Source organism: Xenopus laevis, chromosome 7L, assembly GCF_017654675.1.
Source record: "Xenopus laevis strain J_2021 chromosome 7L, Xenopus_laevis_v10.1, whole genome shotgun sequence".
NCBI classification, from domain to species: Eukaryota; Metazoa; Chordata; class Amphibia; order Anura; family Pipidae; genus Xenopus; species Xenopus laevis.
Genome location: NC_054383.1, coordinates 40,501,052 through 40,527,779, shown reverse-complemented (window position 1 = coordinate 40,527,779; position 26,728 = coordinate 40,501,052). Strand labels below are relative to the sequence as shown.

Below are 26,728 nucleotides of genomic sequence, written 5' to 3'. Positions count from 1 at the left end.
AATATTCTATGGCAATTGTTCCCTATGTGTCAAAAGCCTGAGCTGTTCTGTTTAGCTCCCACATAAATCCATATCATTTAATGATGACTCCATGCAGATTGCTTTTGCTTCCATAATCTTGTGTTTTTCAGAACTGCTTTTGATAGGTATTGGGTTTCATAAAAGCAATGAACTACGTACTGACGAAAGGCTGATCCATACTGTAAATAAATACAACAGGAGAGAGCACAAGATTGAATACATACAATTGTAATGTGTGCCAAGCTGATAGAACTGCAGAATTATCTAGTAAAACAATGGTTAAATATTCTGCACTTTGGCTACAACTGTCAGAACAAGCAAGAGAGCATCATTCCCTGCCTTTCTATATCTCCCCATTAGTTCTTTCTACGTCCCTATAAGAAGAAAAATGTGACTAGAGAGCCTTTACAGCATTACGCTCTAAGACAAATGATTGACTCCAAACAATATCTAAGGCGATCAGGATAAAGTACCCACCATTTCAAGGCTCAGCAGAATTCAGATTCTAATTAGACTTCTCACCACATTCCAAATAAAAATTGTTCCCCTGATATTCTTTTTGCCTATCAGGTGTCTCTCCCTGATCGCTGGAACAAAACGCATAAAGAAAGTGATTAAAGCCATAACAAAGGCATAAAATTGAAATTATCGCTGGCATCACATCTGGGAGCAGAGAGTGTCACCAGACTGGGCATACACGCTCCCTCCCCTTTTTTTTTACTTCTGCAAAACCCACCCTACCGCAGACAGAGACAGAAGACAGGAACACAGGCACAGTGATACACATATCTGATACTTTCCAAGCCAGCAGTGCATAGGGAGAAAAAGGCCCAACAGTATTCTAACAATTATGAATCTATTTCTGTAGTAATTATTGGGTGTAAAACTCTATGTTACAGCAATGATAAAAAGAATATAATGTGACCCAAGCATTAAGTGAATTTATTTCCAGGTAGTCTTTGGGTTATATTTATATCAGTTTTGGCTTAGTTTTAGTCAGGTATGGAGCTGGATATGCTCAGGCCTCAAAATTCGCCAAGCAACTTGTTTGGATTTGCGCAACAGAAAAAAAGACGCACAATAAAAGCATTTGTCATTTTATCCTTCCCCTCTCCTTCCACATCAGTCAAAGGAATCTGAGCCATTCCACTGTATATAAAATGACACACACACATCAATATATGGTTTATTCATTTAAATGTGGGATAAAAAAATAAATTTTTAGCATTATGTAGAGAGTGATATTCTGAGACAATTTGCAACTGCTTTTCATTTTTTAATATTTGTGGTTTTTGAGTTATTTAGCTTTTTTATCAGCAGCTCTCCAGTTTGCAGTTTCTGGTTGCTACGGTCCACATTACCCTAGCAACCATGCACTGATAGGAGAGGCTCTGACTAGAAAGATGAGTAATAAAAATTAGCATTAACAATAAATTTGTATCCTTACAGAGCTAGATGGGGTCAACGACCCCCATCTGAAAGCTGGAAAAAAAAAATTTCGCCTGGAGAAATGTGGCGATGTAAGCGAAGCGGTCGCTGGCGACTTTCTGCAGGTTAGTGAATTTGCCCCTATGTTCCATATGTTAGAAAATGTATGGGGGAACCCGGTTACCCAAAAAAAAATTTAAGGACTTTTGCAGGCTATCATTCTGGAAAAAGGAAAAGACGCCAGCGTTTTTGGACTTTTTCCACTAAAAAATATGATGTAAGTTTTGGACTTTTTCCACTAAAAAATATGATGTAAGTAGCAGAAGACTGAGGAAGATCTCTGCACTCCAGTACATTATGCCTGGTCTGAGCTGGCGAAGGCAAGTCTAGTGAAAGAGGTAACCAGTGGTGTAACTAGATATTACTGGGCCCCACAGCAAATTATTTTTCAGGCCCCCAAATTTTTTAGCAGTTGACTGGTTTTACCAATATTTATTGAAACTGTATATGAATTAGGGCCTCATGGGGCCCCTATACCTCCTGGGCCCCCCTGGTCCATTCGCCAGAGCAAATTGTCGCCTGGCAATAGAATGCGAATAATCGATAGCATCTATCTCTTTTGCTAGAGAAGTGATGCCTGCTCCCATTATTAAATTGGCGATGTCCCTGTGGGAGGTAATGTTAGCGAGTTGATGCTAGCGTCCGCCACTTCGCCCTTGAGTAAATCTGCCCCATAGTGTAGTTGTACATACCATTAGCAGTCGACCATAGATAATGTAAACAATCACAGACGTTTTTAAGAAATTGGCAACATGGGAGCCCTTTTTTCTATTTAAAAAGCAGTTGTAGCCTAGTGGATAGGAGTTTCGCAAATTTTTCTGCAGTTTCGCAAATTTTTCAATGAAGTGAAAATGGGACAGATTCACTCATCACTACTGCAGAACAAAAAAATTAATAATTTCAAAGTACTAATTTTAAGACATTTGTGGACATTCTAAAGAATAATATTAATGGGTCATTGTACCTGTACTCAGGGGCAGCAGTGTTGATGGAGCTAGGAATCTGCAATGCAGTCATATCTAGATTGCTAGATGACTGGAGATAGAAGTTGAGTAGATTTGAGGATTGTGGAGAGAAGCTACAAGGGTGGTGAGCATGCTATATAGCAAAGGGTGTCTATTCTCAGTTCTGACTCCTGGGAGCAGCAATTGGCTGGTTTAAGAAGCAATTAGCTAGGTAAAATGCATCAAATCTTGAATTGGGTTCTGGATTCAGCCAGGATTTGGCCTTTTTCAGCAGGATTTAGATTTGGCTGAATCCAAGTGCCAACTAAATCCAAATCCTTAAAGTCATGTGACTTTTGGTCACACAAACAAGGAAGCAAAAGCCTTTTTAACTCTTCCTGGAACTACTTTGCATATGCAAAATTGGGATGTGGATTCGGTTTGGGATTTGGCCGAATCTTTCATGAAGGATTCGGCTGAATCCCAAAATAGTGGATTTGATGCATCCCTATAGCGTTCTGGCTGCCTGTTTTTATGTGCCCATGCAACATTGTTTCTACAAGTGGCTGGCAAGGCAGGTAGACTGTACCAGGTGGCATCCTTATCAAACAAGCATTTTGGGGTGTCTTTGTAGTTAGTTATAGATTGGAAATAATTGAGTAAATTATTTGGAATATGTTCTTAATTAAGATACTTTCATCCCTGAATAGAGTTGTCTCTTGGGTCTAATAGTTGTTTTTTAGTTGAAGACGGTATGGTAGCTTTAACCAGAAAGCTTGACTGCACTTGTCAAATTCTTTTTTAAGCAGTCAGTATGAGTGTACGGAATATTAAATTGTTGCTGTTTTGTTCTCCACAGATATTTTAGCAAGACCACCTTAGTTAGAGACGTGCAAAACATTTCAGCAGCTTCTAAAAATTCTTTCCATCTCAAACCTGTCGAGGTCATGTAGAATCAAATTCAAACTAAGGGGCAAATTCACGAAAATTCGACAGCGCTGGCTTCACAAACATCGCAACACTTCTCCAGGCGTAAATTCGACTGGACAACGCTAATTCATGAAGATCCAAAATTATGCACAGGGTACCAAACGCTCAGCAGTTCGAAGTTAGGCTAGCGCTCACTAATTAGCATACGACATGCAGTTAAAGTACAATGGACAAATATGCTGCAGTAAATACATTACACTACACAAGGTCAGGGAACCTTAATACAATTATATATAGTTGTTATATTGCCCTACACATGTGCCCACAGTATAGTTTAGGAGCCATATGTTATCAAATGTAGGGGGGAAGGAGGGTACCCAAAAAAAAAATTTACGATCTTTTTCAGTCTATCACCCTTTAAATAGGAAAAAACGCCAGTGTTTTTTGGGACTTAGAAAAATTTTCAACTTTTTTTGAGGAACTCCTATCTACTCTATTGCACTTCGCCTGGTCTGAGGTGGCGAAGGCAAGTCTGGCGATAGAGGTAACGGTCAGTAAAATAAAAAAGTTAGTGAATTTGCGTAGTAAAGCTCTTTCACCAGACCAAAAATTCGCCTGTCGTTGGAGTGCAAAGTTGCGCCAGAGTCTAGCTCCATGGTGAAATTTCGCCCTTTTGTAAATTTCCCCCAAAGTGTTACCCCCTAAGTCCAGTGACGATTTAGGGTCCTCAGTTCAAAAGGATGTCACTGAATGCACCTCAAAATTGAGATTAGAGAATTAAACAAGAAAATATATATAATCTAGAGTTCTCATAAAACACACACCACTTTATATTTTAGTGTTACCACATTCACTCTTATCAGTGTATCAAAACCAAAATGTAAACTTTTAGTTACATCAAAGTGATTCAAAGCTTTATTACCAAACATGCATCAAACATAATGAAAAAGGGACCATTTTATAAAATATGGTTGATACCTGCATTTCTACCAGCGATGATTTTGAACATAGTCACATGTATTGTATCTCACTTTTCAATCCCTGTCAAAGGTTACCGGGTCATCTTCAACAATCTCCTCTGTGGTAATAAAAAAGAACATAGCGTTTTTATGTTTTAATAAGGAAATAAATATAATAAATAAAATCACAAATTCTTTTTAAAATCGCATATAAAATTACAGAATTTTCGTGCAATAGTTACTGCACGTGTCTTTTTCCATTTGCTTCCGCATCCACCGTCACCGCTGATGGGTTGCACCTAGTGATGGGCGAATTTGCGCCACTTCGCCGAAAAATTCATGAATTTCGCACGAAATTCGCGGAACGGCAAAAAATTCGCGGAACGGCGCCGGCGTCTAGTTTTTGATGCCGGCGCCCGTTTTTGACGCCGGCGAATTTTTGCCACGGATTTTCGCGGGCATTTTGCGAATTTATTCGCTGCCGGCGAAACGCGCAAATTCGCCGCAAATTCGCGCCTGGCGAATAAATTCGGCCATCACTAGTTGGGCCAAAAAGGCTTCTTCCAAGAGCGATGGCGTGTCCCTAATAGGTTCTCCTATTTATTGCTCCAAGGAGTTCATGTAGAAGTCAATGGCAGATGTACCTACAGTTGTTTCTTGACATTGTGATCTGCGCTGGTTAATACAATGAAGTCTGGGTTTCCATCCGATAATCCAAAAAAGTCGAGTTTTCGAAGAGACATTTTGATAACGGCGAGTTTTTAGAGCGTCAATGATACGATTCAAATTGAAGCTTGATTTTGTTCCGATGTTTTTACACTGACTTTTTTAGGAAGAATTATTAATAAATGAATTCAATTCGTGCATGGGAGTTTTGTTGACTTTGCTTTAATAAAAAACTGAGATATCCCCCAAAATATTGATTATGGGGTAGAAAATGCTTCAATACATGCATGCAAAAAGCAGATGTACATGCTATTTTGTTCATATTTACTTATCAAAGACAAGCCATCTGGCAGCATATGTTTCCAGGAGCAATGCTGAGGCTGCTGCCACCTGAGACAGCATATCACACACACACCCTGAGAGATAGGGTTTATAGAGTATTTCAGAGTACTTTTTATCAATTGCAGCTTGCAGAGGAATGCTTGCTAAAGGTTAGGCCCCACATTTTCAATGCCAGTGGTGGATAAACAAAAGGACCTTCCTACCGGCGCTGAACATCGCAACGCTCCGGCGCATACTTCCCTCTTCCTGATCTGGTCAGTCATGGGCAAAAGAGAGCTACTGGTCCAGGTGGGAAAGTAGGTCTGGATCCTCCTATTAACTTTGTATTGGATTTGCTTAAGTTCATCCTATATTTTAATTATTTTTCGATTTGAACATTATTTGAACATTATTGATTAATTATTATTTACAGGTGTCGGCATGACGATGGGTGCGGCCCATGGCACCATCCTATGCCTGTATCTGTACATGCACCAGTATGAAAAGCAATACATCATGCCTAAATTTGGTGATAGATTTCTTTTCTTTCATTTCGATTATATGATTGCCGTGTGGTGTGGTACAGAGGCTCAGTTCATTGAAATGGTGAATGAACTTAACATTATGGATAGTTTACATGTTCACATGACCAGGCTAATTGCATGGGATTGGGTGTTCTTGAATTGTATCTATTTAAATTTGTAATTTTATTGAAACTATGGTCTTGATTAAGTCTTGGGGGTATATTTATCAAAGAGTGAAGTTAGAGATCACCACAGTCTGAAGCATGAAATAAAGGTGTATATATCAAAGGGTGAAAGTGAAAGTTCATACGCCTTTAATAATCCCATAGAAGTGTGTGTGTGTTTGTGTGTAAGGAACCCTTCTATCTCCTTGAATTACCAGCAGCTATTTTTAAAACGGGATGTGATCCTTATAATAGCATGTACGAACACACCATCTGCTTTTGCAAACAAAAGATATAATAAATAATTAACAATAATAATAACAACTGAAGTTTAGAAAGATCTTATTACTCTTTTACTCTTTTTTTCATGCTCTCAGACAATATGCTTACTACTTTGTTGACCTTAACAGTTCTTCAATTTACTCTTAGAGAAATGCTTTCTAGAACTAGTATGAATATTATAGCTCAGTGCCTTCCATGATGATAAGCAACTGACAGTTGATAAGGTTTTTTGACAATAAAAGATAAGATGAATTACTTTACCCCAAGTGTCCTAACATTTTAATTTACTTTTATGCTTATTCTGCACAATTACTTCCATTATAATTGGGTCTAAGTTGAAATTATTCCTATTTCTTTATTTCACATGATTTCTTTGGAGGATCTGTGCTCTTTAAAATCCATCTTTTACTATTTTCAATGTAATCACTTTAGAATATACTTTAGTAGTAAGTATTTTTTTTATATATTTCTGTCTCAATTAGTTTTAATGCTTTTCTCACACTCGGTTTAGCCCATTTTTCACGGCAAGCCAAAACAAGCACCATATTTAGAGGTCTGGCAATCACAGAGCAAAGCTTATTTAGTACCCTGGGATGAATGCCATCCAGACCCAGGCCTTTGTCACATGACAAAAGGAACATTTTTGTAGCAAACTAAATTAGAGTCTATGGGTGTTTTATTGTTGCACCTTATTTCTTCTTTGGAGCTACCCAGTGGTTTCTACTACTACACTTATAATAATAAAACTGACAACCAACAAATAGGGGCCGATTCACTAACTTCGAATGAAGGATTTGAAGGTAAAAAACTTTGAATTTCTAAGTTTTTCTTGGGCTACTTTGACCATCGAATGGGCTACTTCGACCTTCTACTACGACTATGACTTAGAATCGAAGGATTCCTAGTAAAAATCGCTCGACTATTCGACCATTCGATAGTCGAAGTACTGTCTCTTTAAGAAAAAACTTCGACCCCCTAGTTCGCCACCTAAAAGCTACCGAACCCAATGTTAGTCTATGGGGAAGGTCCCCACATGCTTGGCTAAGTTTTTTTGGTCGAAGGATAATCCTTCGATCGTTGGATTAAAATCCTTTGTTCGATTCGAAGGATTTAATCGTTCGATTGAACGATTATTCCTTTGATCGTTCGATTGAACTATTTGGGCAAAATCCTTCGACTTCAATATTCGAAGTCGAAGTATTTTAATTCCCAGTCGAATATCGAGGGTTAATTAACCCTCAATATTCGATCCTTGATGAATTTGCCCCTACTTGTCCTCCCTGACATCAATAGTACCCCCATCCAAATCGCCTCTGCCATTTTTCTATTATTTCCAGATCCCCATTGTATTTGCCTTTTGTAAGTCTGTAGGTTGTCTTGTGAGTAACCACCTTATACACTGGTTCACCTGCTCCTTCACACAGAGTTGATTTTCCTGTTCCTTTTGTTGCACTTTTTTGCACTTCACTTCTAAATGCATTACTCTCAATTTGTGAATTACCAAGTATGCTCTTTTGTGGAACATGCAGCATCCAGGTTACAGCATATGACTATAACAACTGGTGGTTCTGTCTTCAGTAATGGTTTAGTAATTTCTGTCTTTTGCCCTTGTACTTAACAATAATACATTGAAATGTTCCCTTAACTGCATCAATTGTGTCTTTAGAAATAATTTGCACATGTTTATGCTTATGTCCAGATCCTGACTACGCGAAGATCTTTCACTTCAATATGTTGTAATAAGTTTATATTTAATTAAATGCACATACAGAATGTGGTTTGTACTGCATTCAAAATCTTCTTCCAAGACCATCCTGAATAGACATAATTGAAAGGAATCATGGTGATAATAATTTTACGAATGAGAAAATACAATGGCTATTTAAGACAAAACAGAAGCAAAGTTGAAAGTGCCATGAAGCATATAATATTGCATATCCAGCTCTGTGTGCACTGAAAGTATAGATATTATATGTTACATATAGAATTATGTACCCTCAATTTACTAGCAGGCGTAGAGGACAATTTGCTAGTGAAAGAGACTGTCGCTAGTGCAGTTTCGCACCCTATTGTCAGGGGAATTTTCGCTCAGACAAATGATCGGTACTCCGCAAATTCACTAAACTGCAGAACGTTACCTCTTTCACCAGAGTTTCCTTCGCCAGGCGAACTGATAAAATGAGCCTACACCATCCTCAATCTTATGTCAGTGACATCATATCCTGTTATTAAAATGATAAAAAAAACACTTTTTCAAATTTTAAAGCGGGATTGTCTTGTTGTAACAATTACAAATTTTTGTTTTAACATGTTTTTACCATTTGAGGGGCATGGCACAATTGTTTTAGGGTGGGCTTATTTTTAGGGCTGATCTCTTTTGTCTTAATTTTGCTTCCTTGAACATTTTTAATAATAAGTGGCATTTGCAGAAACATCACTAATAAAGACATATATATGACCTAAACTGTATGTACCCGCCCTATTCAAATTGACTTAAGTGCAAGTGTACTAACAAAGTTTTGCTAGGCAGAAACTTCCGTTAGCGCAAGCTCCCTATGAAATGCTCAAACTGACGAATTAATGCTAGCAAAACTTCACCAGCGTTCGGCTGCCAAGACCAAACTCCGCATTTTAGTGTTAGTGTAGCAAATTTGTGCCTAATGAAGTGGCGCAAAATGTGGTGTAGCCTTCACAGGTGAAAATTCGCCCTTTAGTGACTTAGTCCCAATGAAACTTCTATATCTGCCAAGCAGAAATGGTAGGGGTTTAAGTAGAGGTTGTTTTAATGATATTCTGCACCACATATACACCAACAAACAAAGATAATTTTCAGTCGAGGAGACGTGGAGAGAAAGAATAGGACGATTTATAATTAATATAAAATTAAGCCCATTTGAAAATATTCTTAGAATAGGCCCAATGTGTAGGCAAACTTCTGCTTTCAATAATCTGCCTGTGTCTCTGAATTTCATGCTAAAACATAGGTTTAAATCCCAGTGGTATCTTCTTATTAGTCAAGTCATGCTCCTGTTGCAACATGCTTAATGCATCTACCGTTACTACATAATGCAATATAAATACTCCCCTCTCCTTAAAGTCAGTATCGAACCAAACATCAATATGGAGAACAAATAATGCTGCATGACTGCTGCCCCATACATTTTGCAAGCATTATATTGGAACACCCTAATTACTGCCCTGTCTTGCTGTTGCAACCAACCATGATCTGACCCTGCTAGCCTAAATAGAAGGTTGCACAACTTCCCCTACTGCTGCTCCTACAATGCTACAATGTTATGTGGGATAAGACAATATGCTTAAATAGATTTGATTACATTCACTTGATAATTTAGAATTCTTAGGGGGCTATGGTGCACTTGTCAAAATCCATCACTCATCATTCTGCAGAGTTTTGATCAGTGTCGGACTGGGGGGCCCGGGGCCCACCGGGACTTCTGTCCAGGGCCCCCCTTGCTGCGCCGCACCTTACCCTGCAGTGCGCTCCCTTCCTTCTGTGCAGTGCGCATGCGCAGACGGTGCGATGCTGGCGCGCATGCGCAGACAGTGCGGTGCTGGCGCGCATGCGCAGACGGCGCGGCGCTCCGGTTTTTTTATTTATTTTACATAACACGATTGGGGTCTGGCCCGGCGGGGGCCCATGACGGGTCGGGGCCCACCGGGTTTTTTCCCGGTTTCCCGCCGGGCCAGTCCGACCCTGGTTTTGATAAACACCTCTGTCCAATAAAAAGCTTGGGCACCTTCACCATAAAATGCCTATAAGTAGCAGGATCAGCTGTTGATGTTTCTATGATGCTTAGTGATTATTCATCTAGGGGCAGATTTAGGTTCGAGTGAATTTTCGAAGTACAAAAGGTTCGAATTTAGAAGTAATTTTCTGAATACTTCGACCATCGAATAGGATACTACGACTTTGAATTTACTTCGACTTCGATTCGAAGTGTAAATCGTTCAACTATTCGACCATTTGATAATCAAAGTACTGTCTCTTTAAAAAAACGTCAACTTCAATACTTCGCCAACTTAAACCAGCCGATGTGCTATGTTAGCCTATGGGGACCTTTCAGAGCAATTTTCTACGTTTTTTATATTCGAAGTACGATTGTACGATCGTACTACGATCGTAATATGATCGCACAATGAATAAAATCCTCTGACTTCGAATTCGAATGTCGGAGGATTCTATTCGATGGTCGAATTTCGAAGTATTTTCCACTTCGAAATTCGACCCTTGATAAATCTGCCCCCTAATGTTGCTTTATTTGTAACTGTACACATTGATTGCATGAAGTATTATTCAATGTATATGTATGTCCACTCTCAGGAAAAAAAATAAACTCAAAAAGAAGGGAGAGCAAAAATGGTCCATTTCCTATCCAACAAAATGAGGACAACTCGAGAAGAGAGTTAAAAAAAAGGAATAAAGCGGTATAAAATTAAAAGGTAAAAAGCAAGAAGGCAAATAAGAGAACGCTTTCAGCTTCCACATTATTAATGACTCTTCAAAAAATCTGCGAGTTTTCCAATCTTCTCTGAGAAGCGCATGAAGGAGCTCACAGATGAAACTGACCTTCAAAATGTTCTTTGGTCTTTAGTTAAGAAATTCGCTCGCCATTATGGCATCATTAGGGAAACAAGGATAAAATTACTCCATGGTTAATGACCTATAGTATCTCCCCACCAAAATTTGTTTCAGATCTAATAAAACTGTGCTTAACACACTCGGATGAGTTATGAGGACTGTTCTGCAGGGTATTAAAATGTGGAAAATAGATTTTCCGAAGCTGGGGGGACTGGACTTTTTGAATCAGATAGCAGAATGGAATTTTCTGGGCTATAAATTCTTCCATGTCTCAATTTCATCTCTCTCTCTCTCTCTCGCCTGCTCTTTCTTTCTTTTTTTTCTCTCTCACTCTCAATCTTTCTGAAAAGCTAAAGCAACAGACAGATCTTTAGATACAGAAGCTTGTCTAAACTTTACTTCATCCTTTTTTTGCGTTTTCCGATGGGAAAGTTGTGAAATTTCAGCAAAACTGCTGTGTATCCACTATTTCTTCTTATTTTGTCTTTTATTGTCAGCTTTTATTATTTTGCTTCAAAGGGACATTTTATATTATCTAATATACTGCTTGAATCTAAAGCTGTTCTGGAAATAGTAATACAGCCGTTTAATACAACAGCTATAGATATGTCAAATGTAAGCAGAATGAAGCTGCTCCAAGCATCATAAACATAGGCATAAAGGACACAGGATCATCTGCCTCCGAAATGACCACAACACTTGTACAACAATGTTTCCTTAATGTTGTATATGGACTGAATTCTTATAGTAACACATCTAAAAATACCCAACACACCTAGCCATGTATATATATATATATATATATATATATATATATATATATATATATATACATACATATATATATATATATATATATATATATATATATATATTTACTTTCCAATGAGTATCCGCACTCCAAAGCTGCTGTTAATGGTAATTGTGTATGTATCAATTATCTTCAGACCAGCACTCCCTTTAAAAAACTTGGTAATTTTATTGTTGCATAGTATCAAATACCCAACGTTTAGCTCCTTTTTCAAGGATGAAAATGTGGACCGAAACGTTGGGTATTTGATATTAATATATATATATATTATAGAAGACATGCACCAAAATAGAATAATCACCTTGGTGATCAATGTTTAACATAGACTATACCCAAAAAAATTCCACTAATAAAACTTTTTGGGTATGATATATATATACATATATATAACCTTCAGAATGGACCCGTATTCCAAAAAATTCTTGTGATCAAACAATCATATCATGAGTGATGTTTTTTGGAGTGTGGGTCCATTCTGAAGGTTGTATATTATATTTGACCACAGCACCCATTATTCATTTTTGGAGGAAGAGTGCGGGTTCTTTTAGAACAATTATAAATATATATACTGTATATGTATATATATTTCTTGCCTACTCTCTGACACTATTTTAGCCTTTATGAAATGACACACTTCTGACTAAGAAAAATGTGGTCAGTGGCCATAAATAATGCTTTTTTTGGCGACTAAGAAGAGTGCCTAGGCAGTGTTAAGCCATATAGCGATTCCTTAAATATTTATATACAGGTATAGGACCCATTATTTCGTAAACCCGTTATCCAGAAAGCTCCGAATTACGGAAAGGTCCTTTCCCATAGAACACATTTCATCCAAATAATCCAAATCTTTCGAATGAATTCCCTTTTTCTCTGTAATAAAACAGTACCTTGTATTCAAACAGATATAATTAATCCTTATTGGAAGCATAACCAGCCAATTGGGTTTATGGGGTGGCCCATTTATCAAAGGTTGAATTTTTTTTTCTCTAATAAATTTGAATATACAATTTGACGGGGAGGTTATTTAACAAAAATTTGAATGTCTAATATTCGATCGAATCGTATTCGATTTGTATGAATCAAGTTTTTCTCAGAAAAAAAAATGTCAGGAAGGCTATTCTCCAAATGGGTCAATGGACCTCTGCCATTGACTTGTAAATGAACTCGGTAGGTTTTAGGTGGCGAATATTCGATAATAATATGACTGTTTCCATGGTCGAGAGGTGCTAAATCTCACATTCAAATTTACATTTGAATAGGGTGATTAAAATTTGAATGTGTGAATTTTGACACCAAAAAAAAAATTGAAAATTCTAATTTGAATCGAATTTACTATTCAACCCTTAATTGATCTGGCTGTTTACATGATTTTTTAGTAGATTTAAGGTATGAAGATCCAAATTACAAAAATATCTATTATCCGGAAAACCCCAGGTCCTGAGCATTCTGGATAACAGATCCCATACCTGTATATTAATAAGCTATGCATTTATATGTAACTATATTTTTATGTGAAAGGTATATAAGATAAACTAGGAAGGAGACACATTTATGAATACAAGAATAGGATCTATTATGTGGAATTCTTGGGACCAGGGGTTTTCTGGAGAAGGGATCTTTCAGAAATTAATGAAAGTCTTAACTTTCAAAATCATTTATATACGCCCCAATAACCCCAATATGGATTCATTCGACCATTTATCATTAATATGAATTCATGCAGCTTTGTCACCATCAACTGGTTTATTATTACAGACCAAAAGGAAAACATTTAAATGTAGAAATTGTTTGATTAAAATGGACACTTTGGGATATGGCCTTCCTGTATTTTGGAGTTTTTTTGTATAATTTGTTTCTGAATATGCCTGTAAAAATATATTGCAATACATATACAGTATGTTAGAAATGGTTTGTAAATGGTTCGTGGAATTCTAAATAATGCCACAATCAAGAATTCCTTTCATTAAAGAAAACTGTACACACAAAAACTTTGAAATGATAAAGCATTCATCTTTATCCTGTATATGTAAAGATTTGAAATAGAAGTTCCGTTGTTCGCTGTAGAATGTTTATGATCAGCTCTGGAGTCTACAGACATTTTTTATCAGTTGTCAGAGAAAACCTTCCCCTAGTCCGTGGTGATCAGTGAAGCTTTATTATCATTACCCTTTATTTATGTAACGCCAACATATTCTGCAGATCTTTACCGAGATTATAAAATACATCAGTCCCTGCCCCATTGGAGCTTACAGTCTAAAGTCACATCACATGCACACACACTAGTATCATTTTAATCAGGAGCCAATTAACCTGTCTGTTTTTAGAGTTTGCGATGAAACCCACACGAAAGCACAGAGAGAACATACAAACTCTTTGCAGATAGTGCCCTAGCTAGAATTGAACCCAGGCCCCCAGCGCTGACTTGGGTAAAGAAAGCCTTAAAAAGCATTAATGACGGTTAGTGATGGGCGAATTTGTGGGGAATTCCCGCAATTTGCCGCCGGCGAATAAATTCGTAAAACCACAGCGAAAATTCACCGGCGTCAAAAAAAAAAGGACGCCGGCGTCAAAAACTAATTTTTCACGAAATTCGCAAATTTTTAGGCAAAGCAAAATGCCCCAAATTCACCCATCACTAATGACAGTATTAGAGATAACAAATATAATATTTCTTAGAAATGATGGACTAAGACATTATAGGGCAGATTTAAAAAAGGCAAATGCAAAGAACAAAGTGTTAGAATGCACATAAATTGGCAGGCATTTTTACCCACAATGCAGTCTTTTCTTCAGAATTCCAATAAATCCCATGCAAAATGAGTTTGCAGTTTGGTTTTCTCAATGTTATGATATTTGCAGGTGTAGGCAAAACACACAAAGAGATCCCTGTAAGCAAATGTTACGTTAACTTTTAGTATGTTATAGAATGGCCAATTCTAAGCAATTTTTCAATTGGTCTTCATTATATATTTTTTATAGTCTTTTTAATTATTTGCCTTTTTTTCAAATGTTCTGTAAGGCTACAAATGTATTGTTATTGCTACTCACTTATCTTTCTAGTCATACATAGTAACATAGTAAGTAAGGTTGAAAAAAGACACATGTCCATCGAGTTCAACCTTTTTTTTTTATATTAACTACCTATCTGCCAGTTGATCCAGAGGAAGGCAAAAAAAAACCCATCTGAAGCCTCTCCAATTTGCCTTAGAGGGGGAAAATTCCTTCCTGACTCCATAATGGCAATCGGACTAGTCCCTGGATCAACTTGGACTATAAGCTATCAGCCATAACCCTGTGTTCCCTCACTTGCTAAAAAGCTATCCAACCCCTTCTTAAAGCTATCTAATGTATCAGCCTGTACAACTGATTCAGGGAGAGAATTCCACATCTTCACAGCTCTCACTGTAAAAAACCCCTTCCGAATATTTAGGCGGAACTTCTTTTCTTCTAATCGGAATGGGTGACCTCGTGTCAGCTGGAAGGACCTACTGGTAAATAAAGCATTAGAGAGGTTATTATATGATCCCCTTATATATTTATACATAGTTATCATATCTCCCCTTAAGTGCCTCTTCTCCAGCGTGAACATCCCCAATTTGGCCAGTCTTTCCTCATAGCTAAGATTTTCCATACCTTTTACCAGCTTAGTTGTCCTTCTCTGTACCCTCTCTAATACAATAATGTTCTGTTTGATTGATGGAGACCAAAACTGTACGGCATATTCTAGATGGGGCCTTACAAGTGCTCTATACAGTGGAAGAATGACCCCCTCCTCCCATGACTCTATGCCCCTTTCAATACAGGTCAAGACCTTATTTGCCCTTGATGCTGCTGACTGGCATTGCTTGCTACAGCCAAGTTTATCATCTACAAGGACTCCAAGGTCCTTTTCCATAATGGATTTGCCTAGTGCAGTCCCATTAAGGGTATAAGTGGCTTGGATATTTTTACATCCCAGGTGCATGACTTTACATTTATCAACATTGAATCTCATATTCAGACCCTTGCCTATTTATATAACAGTCTGTTATTTAAATAAATGCATGGTTGCTAGTAGCAATGGGCGAATCTGTCCCATTTTGCTTCACTGTAAAATTCACGAAACCCCGAAAAAATTGACGGAACAGCGAAAAATTCACGAAACGCATTGAAGGCAATGGGCATCAAGATTATTTCGACGCGTGACAATTTTTACACGAGCGTCAAAATTTCTGCTGGCTAATTTTCAGAGCAGTTTCGCTAAACTATTCGCAGCTGGCGAAATGTAGAAATTTGCAGTGAATCCATGTCTGGCAAATAAATTCACCCATCACTAGTTGCTAGGGTAATTATGACCCTAACAAACAAATTGCTGAAATTTCCAACTGGAGAGCTGCTGAATAAAAATACGAAATAACTCCAAAAAACTGCAAATGATAAAAAATGGAAACCAATTACAAATTGTCTCAGAATATTAGTCTTTGCATCATACTAGAAGTTAATTGAAAGATGAACAACCCCCTTTAAAAAGATTCTCTTGCATCTTTGCAATGTACTTTGCACATTATACAAGAAAATGGGTGATTCTGGGTCTACTGCTGCCTAAGGCAGCAACCCAAATGCCACCACCCCATATTTACCTGTCTTGCACTTGGAGTGACTTGTGGGGTAGTGCATTTTACAGAGACAAATTTCCAGCTTAAAAAGTGTCACTTAAAATCACCTGCGGAGGCTATTTGCTATGCCTTGTATTAGAGCTTTAACACACTATTTAATGCAATGAAGCAGTGAACCCACAAGATTTAGAAATGTTCAGACAAAAAGTAATTGTATTGTCCATTACAGATGACAACAAGGTCCCCCATCCAGCAGTCCCCAATAGCCCACGAGCTGATAAGGAATCTGTGAGTCAATGTTTACAAACAAAGTGAGGTTAGAGAACGGGACATCCCTGCTCTAATACACGGGAAAGTGTTGTTTCCATATCTGGCGGATAAGCCATTTTCCACACATGTATAGGAATAACGACCAGTTTCTTGAGCGCATTATGTATCAGACATAAGACCAAGCTGCCATTATCTGAAACAGAAGCCTGTGAAACCAATGGTGCTTTTAGGTTAGTGAGGACCAGTTACTGCCGCTGAGAGAGGTGGCTCACGAGGTAATGGCATTTTGCTCTCTTTAAACTTTAATCTTTCCTATTAATTCCCTGCAACTGGAGAATGTATGAGAGTTAATGTACCATGAACGTGTTCTCACTCGGCAGTCTCAGCGAGCTAATTACCTTCAGGTGCTAAATGGGGGGAAATTGCAATCCATTTGGATGAGAAAAAATTTCGCCTTTCCAATCCCCCCGTGAAACATTTTTTTCGAGAGTATTGCAGAAAAAAATTGCACTTCTTATGTTATGGTTTTTTTTTTCTTGTCTTGATTTTGAGTTCTTTAGGAAGAAAGAAAAAAAAAGTCACAATCACCAATCTGTCGAACATGAAAATGATCACCGTAAAAGAGCATGAATTATCTGCTGGAGACTGCTCAGCAATGTGTATGTGTGTGTGTGGTGGAGGGCGTGGGGAGAGTGAGGCTGCTGCATAGGGGGGTTATTTACTAAGGTGTGACAAGCATTCATGCTTATTCCACTTAACTATCAGTTATGGTCATCAGCCTTTAGTGAAGGCGTGATCATTCACAAAAACAAGGCTTAGTGGGCATAATTGTCTTCCGTCTGCAACTCATGGCACAAATTCCATTTAAATACATTTATTGTTTTAAATATGTCCACTGCCTGGAATAATCTAATGGGAAGGGGCCCATTGTACAGGTACAGACAGGAAAGTTGCCATATTGTAATAGAAATCTACTGGATGAGCTGTTTTAAAGCAGGCAACAGTAATTTCCCTGCTTACTGCTTCCAGCCTGGAAAAAATGCTCGCGAAAATCGCGGAAATTCACCAACGGCAAATTGCAGGAATTCGCCGCAAATTCGTCCATCAATTATGGGGATTGGCGCATGGGAAATTTAAAAAATGATTGTATCTCCAGCGCATCCCCAGTGTTTTTGAAGAAATGTGGGTGTGGTTGGGCAGCATGCCGCCCCCCTAAAATCCTGCAGCCCTAGACCCGGGCCGTGGTGGCCTTTCCACGAATCCAGGTCTGATTTTACCTCCTATAACAGTGGGATGTAATGTCAAGTCAGCAATACCATAATGGACCTTTTCAGCATGGTTTTTCTGTGTTTATTAATGTGCTTAAAAAGAAAATATCATTGAAAGGAGGGACGGTGTAAGTGTGCAGAAATCAGAAAACAGTAGGCTTACCATGATTTCTTTACTGATGAAAGGGGCAGGTATCAAAGTCAGACATTTAGGGGGGTATTTATTAAAACTCAAAATTTGCAACCACAATTTGGCTTCATTTACAAAACAATCTGAACGAAAATTGAACAAAAAGTCTTGAAAAAATCGTGGGACAATTCGAATATTGTGACTTTTTCCAACTGTCGGACGAAAAACATAAATTTTTTGGATTCTTGAAATGAAAACCAGTGTCAAAATGTCTGAAACTCACAAAGATCACGAAGGCAAGAAACATTGTCCGATTGTAAAAGGGACATCTGCCATTCACTTCTACATGACTTCAATAGGTTTTAGCTCGAGTATTTTCAGGTTTGGCTTTTTAGCAAATTTGAAGCATATTAAACCTCGAAAAATGTAAGTTTTGTTTTCCACTAACAATTCAAATTTTTCCCTTAAAAACTCGACTAAAAAAATTTGAGGCTTAATGAACAGCTCCCTAAAGCTGGCCATAGACGCAAAGATTTTGTGTGCTATCCGACGACAGTTCAGAGGGCGATCGTTCGTAGCAAAGCCACGACCTGAAACTAACGTAAAGGTTTACATTGTTGGATTAAAGTCGGAGAAATGACAAGTTGGACGATGTGCTGTCCATTATTTTACCGACATAAAATCGTACAGAAAACATCCCGAAACAGTAGTGACGTATGTTAAATGAAGTTCACAGAAATTACGTCCTTGCTTAAATGGAAACTAGGTTTTGAAACGAACGAACGCACTAGGTATTCAAAAGAGCGTACCCCGAGGTATCATGTGCACGGAGCCTCACTGTCCTCTATATTTGATAACATTTTGTTTTGATTTTAAAATGAGTCCAGTATATATGAATGCCAAATACAGAGCAGCACATGCAATTGCATTGGCAACAGCACTCCCAGAAAAGACGTCACATTGATGGTTACAAGCACCAGTTTGCTGTCTTGTGGCCATGGAGCAAGAGAGAAGGAGGGCTACAGCTATGACCTGTGCTGAAATGGTCTACATGGTGCAGGTTCTTGAAAAACATGATTATGACTGTAGAAAAGCTGTATATCAGCATGCCAACAGCAGAAAAGATGGCATACTTACTAAGGTTGTTGAAGGTCTGAACAGTAAATTTGGAGAGCTCCGAACTAAAGCGCTGGTCAGAGAAAAGTGCTAGTCAGACCTAAAACTGAGGGAGAAAGACAAACTAAGTATTGTTCACAGAATAATAAAGAAACGTAAGTAAAATTTTAAGAAATGTTGTGGTACTTTGTTATTGTGTCCTTGTTATGGTATCTAAACCTTCATGCTGGGCAATTCCGTTCGGTGTGACGTAGCTACATTTTCATATCTGCTTATCATTCCGTCTTTACATAGAACAAATCAAGAAAGCAAGACTTCTTGCCAAGAAAAGAAACAGAGGACAACCAAGTGAGGATGGACAGCAACAGGATTCTGCTATCAACCTTACAGAAAGTACAGCAGAAGTTATGGCAGAAGTGATGGAAGGCTCTTTGGATGGGAATCAAGAATCCCAGAATGCTGTTATTACAGAAGAGCCCCATACCTCTTCGCAAGACACCCTGCCTATTTCAGGTTTGTACACAGTGCAGTAATTGTGTTCAGTGTCGGACTGGGACACCAGGGGCCCACCAAAAAACCTCAGACCAGGGGCCCACCCTCAGTACTATTTTCTTCCTCTCCTCACTCAGCCTCTATTCTCCTAGTCTCTTTTCTTTACATACTATAATCTATAATTACACCTATTTAGCCTCTTTTTTTCTCATAGAATAGGGAATGACCATGAAATAGGCCAAAAGTTTAGCAGCATGAGGGCCCACTCTGGGCCCACCGGAGTTTTCCTGGTATCCCTGTGGGCCAGTCCGACACTGATTGTGTTCTGCTTTTTTTTCAATACTTAATTCTTGTATCTTTTATTGATGGTGTTGAAGTAGCAATTTCTGCATCCAATAAAACAGGTGGAAAAAAACTTATTACCAGACAAATCTAAGGCGCATTGAGGGGTTACAGTGTGCGAAGAAAGACATACTGTTACAGTGTGCAGGGAATAGTGGGGTTTGGAGGATGCAGTGTAAGGACAGATGGCTGTTGATACAAAGTAACAGTAGTCAGCCAGCTCTGTAAAGTAGTCAGAAAGATCAGCAGAATTAGGGAACTTTTTTTAATTGATTAGGGAACTTTTTTTAATTGATGTATATTGCAAAGTTGCTTGAAATAATGTTTACTTTTCAAAAAGCTTGTTATGCTTTTGTGGAGTTCCCATTTAAAATGTAATCTGTTGCATGTGGCAATGGGTTTAATCATTTCTGGCTGTGTTTTAAAAATATCATGAATAGGTTCATCTCTAATTGCTAATTTTTTTTAGATCCCTGCATTACTTTCTGCTATTTAAATATTTCAGTTTTCCATAAATAATAAAAAAAAAATCATACATCGCAGTTCTGAAATTGTAATGTGCAGTCCCCACAGATTTTAATGGCTCTATTATCTATAATGCTTGGGACCTGGGCCTTTCTTGTAAAGGGGTATTTCTGTAATTTGGATCACCTTACCATAAACTGCTAAAAATTACTGTACCATGAAATAAACCCAATATGATTGGTTTGCCGCAAGTATGGATGAATGCAGCTTACTTACCATCAAGTACAAGCTACTGCTTTAATATTACAGGTATGAGACCTGTTATTCAGAATGAACGGGACCTGGGGTTTTCCGGATAAGGAATCTTTCAGGAAATTAGAGCTCTTTCCTTTAAATCTACAAATAAAGCCTGTAATACTGTAATACAAATAAATACTGTATAAAGGTATGGTATGGGACCTGTTATCCAGAATGCTCGAGACCCAGGGTTTTCTGGATAGCAGATCTTTCCTTAAGTCTACTAGAAAATAATGTAATCATTAAATAAACTCAATAGGCTGATTTTTGCTTCCAATAAGGATTAATTATATCTTAGTTTGGATCAAGTGCAAGGTACTGTTTTATTATTACACAGAAAAAGAAAATACATGCACTAACAACATTACCTTTGTACAAGGTTGAATCTGTGCCCCCCAAAATAAATTCTCCTTATTTTGGGGTACTTTCTTAGAAGGTGGCATTGCTTCTTTTTGTTCTGCTTCTGCACTGATACTGTAATAGACTGATACTGTGTGATGCTGTGCATTTATTTAAATGTAAAATCATCTGATAACCTTCTTCAAAGTGAGATCTAGACTCATTGATGTCCAACGTTTTCAATAAATGGGTCACTTTAGCTATATTATACATTTATGTCATTCAGAGAAGTCTATGAAGCCCATAGACAGGTTGATGCTAAAACTATCACTTGGAGGGTTGTATCCAGCCCATGGTCTTGAGCCAGACCACCTTATATAGAGATTCACACAGACATCTCTGTAGAGAGCAATGGTTAACCTGTGTGAGTGGCAGGTCATTATTGGTCTAATGTTGGGGGTTTACATTAGTCCTACCTTAGGTCAAATAACAAAGAACTGGTATTCAGGAATGACCTCGGGGATGGGAACCCTGAGGAGAGAACAAATGATCTTTGGTGGTAATCCTTTTCCAGCATGGTAGAATTTTAATTTGCCTGCGGTATAATTAAGTAGATTAACGCAGGAGGTCCTAACAGTTAGATCTGTGCTACCAAGTCTTCTGATAGAAGGGTATCCAATTTGTAACATTAGTGATTTGAGCTACAAATGCAATTGGCTATTTTAGGGTAAGGAGTCGGACGTTGCAGGACTATAATAACTGCTATAATCCTAGAATCAAAGTTTGAGGCATACTAAATTTAAAGTTCTGCAACAAGAGTTTACTTGTATCAAAGATAGAACTGAGTGTAAAAAGGTTCCAGAGGTATGTGATAATGGTACTTGCATTTTTATATTAAATATATATATATATATATATATATATATATATATATATATATATATATATATATATATATATATATATATATATATATATATATATATATATATATATATATATATATATACAGTATGTAGCATGCAAAGCCTAAGTATATTTGCTCCCCTTTTAAATAACTACAGGCTGCTTGGTGTAACCTTTTGCATCTAAGTCTTATTGCACACCAGGCATTTGTTCTTCCAGCATATTTCTTCCTGTGTAAAGATTGTTGATTGAGGCCCAAAAAAGGATGCTAATTTTTTTGGCCAAGATCCACCTGTCACGAGTAATGGCCAAATAATGCTTGGGCCATCATTGGAAGGCTTCTACAAAAACTCAGGAGCTGCCTTCCTGCTTGCATTCCATTACCCAATCAACTACGCAAATTGTCCATAATGAGTGAGCCACCAGGCATACTGTAACATGTTCCAGCAATAGATCACCTACCTCCACCTTTAACAATGTGCTGCATACGCTTTAGGTTTGAACAAACATTATATATTTATGCAATCTTGTCTAAACTTTCCATTTCCATCCCCCCCTTTCCTTTATCCAGGATTTTTCATATGAAACTGGACCAAGTGAAACATAAGCTTTTCGGGAGTGTTGATGCCTGAGCAGAGGTCAGTGTGGGGTTAAAAGGTGCTGCTCCGGACAAAAGGTGAATTCACAGTTCCTTGAAATATGAATAATTTAAAGCAATCTTCAAACAGGGAAGTAAAGGCTCAGGGATCAGATACCATTTAACCTCTTCACTGCCAGAAAAAAATGGGTTAACCCAATAGAGTTAGAAAAAAACAGCATTTTTCCCACTATGATGCATATATTCCTATGGAATCCCAGTGTCCGATGCTACAATGCAGTATGTGCCTTTGTTAAATTGCATCTGCATCTTCAAGGGTGAGGCGTGGTCATTCACTTACTTGCCTTCAAATTCCACACAATGTAGATGGTGCAAAAAAAAAGTACCTAGATTGGTGCACAAAAGGGAACCCTGGACTTTACAGCTGGAACAGATTAATGGGATACTTTGCCTCTAAGTTCATTTTTAGTATATTAAAGAATGTCTTATTCCTACCCACTTTTCAGTTTATTTGTTTTGGTTTTTCAATTATTTTCCTCTCTTTTGCCTCTTTCCAGCTTTCAAGTAAAGGTCACTGACCAAAAATTAATTTAAGGGTGAACTACTCCTTTCATTTTCCCATTTGCTGTGATTTTTCCAGTGATTCGGAAAAAAAATTAGGAATGCAAAATAATTTAAATCTGCCTCATAGTGTGTTGTGTGTGATTTGCACACTTCACACCACATCCGTATGGTGTTTTTAACCATGGTTAATGGTGTGTAGTGATGGCTGAATCTGTCCCATTTCGATTCACCGAAAAATTCGCGAAACCCTGAAAAAAATTGCGAAACAGCATTGAAGTCAATGGGCATCAAAACAGAGTTGCAATTCGCAAATTTGCGGCAAATCCATGCCTGCCGAATAAATTCGCCCATCACTAATGGTGAGCAGCCTTGTTCGATGTTTTGCGCTGCCCTGTAGATTGTAAATAGGGCCACTGCATTGTTTGCACATGTCTTATTCTGCAAGTAAACATTAATTATTGGGTATATTATACTTTTATAAACCTGAAATCTTATTAACAGTTTCAAACCAAAGACTGATTTACACTGAATTATAGACTGCAAAAGCATATCCTTGGCACTGCCAGCTCCAAGAAAGACTTGGCACTGAATGGTTTCACTATTAACAAAAACACTCTTTATTTTTATTGTGTTCCTCTCCAAACAGGGCTGCTAGAAATATAAGGCTTTATGTCAATAGTTCATCCATCGTCAAATCATGATGCTATCATCAATCTTGAAAACAGGCTGAACACAAACTAAGAGTGCATCCTGAAGGGTAAATAAAATGAATTTCCCAAAATGTTTTCTTTATAATGTGTATCTTATAGGTTATGCACTGAATATTCTCAATAGATAAACAGACAACAGGTGGAGAGGCTAAGAGCAAGACATGTTGTGGGAGAGAAAGATCCCCTGTTTTAAATAGTTGTTCAACCTACGATTTGTTGGTTTTTGTACTGCATTATTTTATACAATATCTGCATTTTCATAGGACAGTTAAATGTTAAATATCAGTTTGATCACTCACCTGAATCACTCATTCATCAGTAAAGATCAAAGCTAGGAACATGCTCAGGACACCTGTAGGGGACACACATGGAGGTGGAGGTTCAACTCAAGAACTCATACAATGAAGCCAAGATGAGCCTCAGGGCACCCACTGCAGGTAGCTTGGGACTGTTAAATTAATGGGCTAAAACAATGAGTACATTGAAGTTCCCCCCTGCAGGTTAATGCATGTTCAGAAGTCCACAGGAAGAACTGTCTCGTTTGCTTGTTTCACAAACATAAGAATGAAAATCCCTAGGTATTTTATGGAGTTGTAACTATCAAATATGTGTTTGTGAATTAAGCCTGAAGTACAATGCGCTGAATCACTTTTCCATATAATGTAACATACATTTGAGCTCATCATTATTGTTATTGTATGTTATGTACTGCTTATGCATGCGAAATAAATGTAATTTGTCATTAGATAAAACATAGCCAACAGAAAACATATCAGCCACAGCAGAAAAATGGCCACACCACAATCAGTGGGTCTCTTTTACTAACTGTAGATAAACTGAGAAGAGCATTGTCAAGTTACTAATCAAAATGTTTATCCAAGAATCTCGGCAATATTGCACTTTTCACATAATATGTAAATCCAATCTGTAAAACCAATCTGTAAAAAGTAAGTAGTGTATTGGTGCAGAGTGCTAGGGGAACCTTCTCCTTAAAGGAGATGTAAAGGAAAAAAATAAAATCCCATTTTTACGTTCTTTAATGAAAAAGAAATATATCTCAAATATACTTTAATTAAAAAATGTGTATCGTTTTTATAATAAACTTGACTATATGTAGTGAAATTCCCCCTTCGTTTTACTTGCTCTGACAGCTGAAGATAAAAAAACTCTGGACGGCCCCTTTCTGCTCTGCAGGGAAACAATCATAGTTTCAAACCCACACCTTAATTCCTGACCTTGAGCAGCTTTGTTTGTTTCCCTATAAAGCAGCCGGCGACTGTGTAGAGATTTGCATCTGCAGACCCAGTGCACTCTGCAGTCTGATTATTAATCAGTCTTGCTGTATTGACTTCTATGGCAGATAATATTTGACTTGAGCTGTTTTTTATAATTTATGATGATGTCTAAGCTTAAAGTGGACCTGTCACCCAGACACAAAAAGTGTATAATAAAAGTCCTTTTCAAATTAAACATGGAATTAAATTTCTATTTTTAATTAAAGCATTCATAGCTGTTGTAAGCTCATTTAAAAATCTTAGCTGTCAATCAACTATTGTCTGCCACTCCTCTATGCCTTAGGCATAGAGGCGGGGCAGACAATACTTTCACTTTCCATTCAGCACTTCCTAGATGTCACTGCTCTCCCCACATTCCCCCGTACTCTTCACTGTTTAATTGTGTAACCAGTGTATGGGGATGGACAACGGGTCCCCCATTCTGGAGCACCAATAAGATTCTTAGATGATGCAAAGCTTGTCTTAATAACAGTGTCCACAAAATGGCACCTGCCTGCTTGCTATAATTATGAATTTCCAGACTAAATAATTTAAATAGTGTAATTAAAGTTAATTTTGCTTGACTAATTTGATAAAATAAGATTTTGAATAATTGTTTTGGGTGACTGGTCCCCTTTAACCTCCTAACTGAGCATGCGTGTTGTCTTGGTCTTGCAAAGATGTTAAAAAAGTTAAAAAATTAATGGAAATATTAAAGTAAAAACTGATGTTAAAATATAATTCAGTCCCTTGACACGTCTAGCAATTGTGCCTTTTGTTTGTAAATAAGCACTATATATATGAAGCCCTGCTTATTATTGTTTTTTGCCGTGACTCTACTGATGCAGGATACAGTAATAGATAATGCATCTGGGAATGATTTACAGAGTAGCATGTTGGAACCAAAGCTGGGGATAAAGGACTGTGTGGATGCATAACTTCAAAGCTAACAGGTCAGTGTAACACCCAACCTTTTTGATTCTGCATACCTGAATGTTTTATGAACACCACATAATAGTTTTGGTTGTTTTCTTTTTACATAATGTGATTAAAAATCAGTTTATTTCACATTTTTCAATTAAAAGGGCAAGAAAGTAATGAGCAAAATAACATTTTGCATGGTGAAAGTAAAGTCATTCTAAGCAACTTTCCAACATACTTAAAAAAGTTTTTACATGATTGAAATGCATGTACTGTATCTATTAGGGATGCACCGAATCCAGATTTTTTGCTTTTCAGTTCTGGTGATCATACAGTATGTAAGGTGTTTGGTTTGAGGAGAACAGCGTTCTAGCACAGGAGTCAGATAAAGAAGAGAAAGGGACAGGCTTTGCTTCTAACACTTATATTCAGGAATATCATCTATTCACATGGCATCTGATGAAATAAGAGGACTTGTTTATGATTGGATAAGCACAAGCTCTTATACACTAAGGAGTTACACTGTTTATTGTCCTTTTTTATTTTAAATATCAGTAATTTATGGATATCTGCAATCTGTTGCTCTCCAGCTATTGTTTAATTATAATTCACGGTAAATGACAAGCAAATTTATTTTGGCAGGCATGGATTTGCAGCTAAATTCCGCATTTTTGCGTTTTCTTTTTTTTAGCAAAACTGAGAAAAAAATTCACCAGGAAAAAAATTTCAGG

The 26,728-nt window shown here is 37.6% G+C and overlaps 1 long non-coding RNA gene across 2 annotated transcripts; it reads left to right on the top strand.

Annotated features, from left to right (window-relative positions):
* The first annotated feature begins 1,469 nt into the window (after window positions 1–1,469).
* Window positions 1,470–26,728, top strand: LOC121395398. Of its 2 annotated transcripts, none has more exons than XR_005962455.1 (6): window positions 1,470–1,574; window positions 19,384–19,602; window positions 22,502–22,568; window positions 23,739–23,849; window positions 25,925–26,029; window positions 26,689–26,728. It is a non-coding gene; the product is annotated as an uncharacterized LOC121395398 (long non-coding RNA). The 2 variants fall into 2 exon arrangements; XR_005962454.1 differs by having other exon boundaries at window positions 22,502–22,606.